Below are 3,610 nucleotides of genomic sequence, written 5' to 3'. Positions count from 1 at the left end.
TGGTGTTGTTTTCTGCGTTTATAGTGAAGTCTAGGTACAAGAAGTCCTTGACTACCTCAAAGTTACGTCTGTCGATGGTGACACTTTGACCAAGACATCGCGTTGGTGTTGAATGTCCGTTAAACTCATTTTTGCGGCCTCAGCCTTAATACTCACATAAGCCCCATTGGCGCTGAGTTCTTCCGATTATGCCAATGTTATCAGCATGTACCAGTAATTGGGCATGCTTTTGAAAGATAGTGCATCTAGTGTTGACATGGGAGCTCTACACTATCGTTTTAAGTTTAATGTTAAAAAAAAGTATGACAGCCCTTCACGTTGTCTAAAGCTTTTTTTGACATCAAATTGTTTCCAACCTTTATGGAACAAGGTGTAGCTGTAGATGCTGTCATATGCGGCGTTGAAATCGATGAAAGGATGGTGGGTGTCGATTTGATTATCTCGGATTCTTTTCCAGGATCTACCGTAATGTGAATATTTGACCAACTGTGGACTTTCTTGGTCTAAAACCATACTGATGTGGACCTATCAGGTTGTTGACGAGGGGCCATAGATGTTCACATGTTACGACAAAGAAGATTTTGTAAGCGATGTTAAGTAGACGAAGTTTAGAGTGGCGAAGTTTAGAGGGCCGAGTGGCGAAGTCATCGCCTGCTGCTCTAAATAGTTCAGCAGCGATGCCTACAGCTCCAGAAGTTTTTTTGTGACTTCAGTTAAGATATAGCTATTTTCACTTCGTTGAGGTCGAAGCGTATTCCAATGGTCTGTCCATATTCTCAACATAGTCTGCGGTTCTACTACTATATTCCTACGGTAGTCCTGACAGGTTTCGGTTCGTGGCTGGTAGCCTTGGGAGGTTATTTTTACCTTTTGGTAACATTTACGAACCTGATTCCTGTTGTGACATTCTTCTATCTCCTATTGCTCTTGCCGGCATTTGTCGTCAAACTAGGTTGTCTGCTGTGGTGGCTGTGTGAAAACTAGAACTTCAGAGGCGTCATCTCTGATGGCTGCTGCAAGGCAATGTTGCTACTGGTCTTCAATACTTAATGCAGGTAGCATAGGACTTCTTAAGAGTTTATTAAAGACTCGATCGGAAAAGCACGTGGTGATTGTAGCCGTCTAACTTCGAATCTTGTCACAGTACTTCCTTGTTTTGGCTTGGATCGGGAAATCCGTAGCTGAACCTTGGGTACAACGAGTCGGAGGTGGTGTCGTGCAGGCTGTTCGCTCACACGATTGAAACTCAAGATTTTTCGCCTGAGTCTAGTTCCAACAACAAATCCACACCCAAACAGACTCTGTCTTTGTTTTCGTTAGCAGTCGCCGTTGTATAAAATTGCAGTCCTTTAGTTTGCGTTTGTCGATCCATCCCATTGCACTTCTCGGAAGGCGCTAATGTCTGCTTTGTAGCAGTTTAGGGCATATCCAATTGTTCGCAACTAGGATAATTATACGTGGTCAGGAAGTCACCCCAAAGGCACAACTCCCAACCTGGAGGGCAAGATCCTTTGTATAACTCCAAGGTCTCATCCTCTCTCATTTGCTGTCCCCAACAATTTTCCACTGGGGTAAGAATAGAATCTCCAATTCAGGTACTAGCCACCCGATATTGTTATCAATACTTTGTAAAAGTTTAAAGCAAGTCAAATTGATCGACGGGATGAGATGGGTGTGCGTTGCATTCCAGTTGCAGCCTCTTTTTTTTTTTTTTTTTAAAAAAGGCGTACACTCAAAGAATGGTGAAGTGGGTTTGAAAGAAGGTGTCGACTGTCGGTGCACATTGGTTTTGAATTCCTGAAAAATGCAATGACTAAAGAACGAGAGGATCAAGGGTATAAAGATGAGAACTCGTAGAACCTCGAGTTTTTGGTTGATTTGCTTAAGAGGTAGATTTGTTTAAGAGGCAGCTGGTTAAACTTAAAGCAGCTGGCTAAACTTAGAGCTTAAACTGTTGAAATAACGGTAAAAAAAGAAAAAGCAAGGAACTTTACGACGATGTTCTAGCGACGCATCGTAAATGAGCCAATGATGGTATTAGAAATATTGATGTTGACTCGAATATCTTTTAAATAAGTTAAGATATTACCTTTAAACATATTTACCTTTAAACATATTTTTGTTTAATTTTGGCAAAAATAAAACTTAGAAAATCAATTGATAGTTTTTTTGACCTAAATTTAAATAAAATTCTTTCACAAATGTCAAACTCTTAAAAAAAGCATAAACTATATATTTTCTATACATTTTGTTTCTTAAATGATGATAAACTCATTTCAAAAACTCTTAACTTATTTTTTTAATTATTAATTATTTCAATTATATTGCAATAAATTTGTTGATGCTTTCTTAGAAGGTACTGAGTCTGTTAATAAATAAAGTAGAGAAGAAACCGTGATTCTACAGCAATTGGCTATTTAACATGAAACAACTTGACAGCTTAAAAGTTTTTATTTAATATTTACTGTATTAAAAATAGAATTAATTTTTAAAATGCTGAGAAAAAAAAATGTCTAAGTACTTATTGAATAACATCGAAGAATTCTCAAAAGCTTTGCTCATTTGTTCCAATTTTGTTTTCAAGCAAATAAACATACATAGATACTTACTTATTTAAATATTAAAGATCAACTGCAAAGAGCCTCTTATGTTTCGGGTCACTAGATCCTATCCTTTTAATGAAACCAAAAAGTAAAATAAAAGAAACTTCCTTAACAAAAGTCTAAAAACCGAAATGTTTCAACATTTCGTGACCGCATTAAGACCAAGTATAGTTCAAACAAAACAAATACAACATAATATTGGAAAGGGCTTCAATACATTGTGGTTAGATAAAGTTTCCCCCAATACCATATTCAAAGACCATTATTACAGAGATTCAAACAAATCTATATATATTCATTTCCACTCCTTAATCTTAACCAAAGTCGAAGAAAAAAAAAATATACATCCAGAAGCTATTCATTGATTTCATTACAACAACAAAAAAACCAAACCAAAACCCTATACTTTTGTCTGTTATGCCTTTTACAAAGATCAAGCTATATTCGAGTTCATTTAACGCTCCAGTAATTTATAGCAATGCTAATAACATAACAATTGACTTCACCAAGTGAAACTAAATTGATATACAGTAGGACATAGGGTAAGCCTAAAATGAAGAAAAAAAAAAGAAGACGATCAAAATAAAAAGCAATTGAAGCTAATTTTGTATTCTGTTCAAATTCATGTCAATTTTGAAATGCGTCAGTGATTAAAGTATAATGTTGTTCTCTTTTTCCAGAACAGAGCCAAGAAGAAATAAAAAGAAAAAGTAATTCAAAAAACACGTTGATATGGAACAGTATTTTTTCATTACCTCAATAAAGGTGATATAATAAGGAACAAGCTTCCATGAGACAAGATACGAGTACATACCCCCCATGATGTTCATGTTCTGCTTCTTCTTCGTCTTCTTCTTATTCGACAAGGGAACGATTATTCTGTACATTAAATTTTATGGAATTGCTTGCCAGTTGCCTGATCTCAGACCAAAAGACAAAAAAACACCCAAAACCCCTAAAACCCCTAAACAGAAACAATTTTCGGGGCCATTTTTTGATGGAATGAG

The sequence above is a fragment of the Eupeodes corollae genome, chromosome 1 (genome assembly GCF_945859685.1).
Source record: "Eupeodes corollae chromosome 1, idEupCoro1.1, whole genome shotgun sequence".
Classification (NCBI taxonomy): domain Eukaryota; kingdom Metazoa; phylum Arthropoda; class Insecta; order Diptera; family Syrphidae; genus Eupeodes; species Eupeodes corollae.
Note: the sequence above shows the minus strand (reverse complement) of the source record.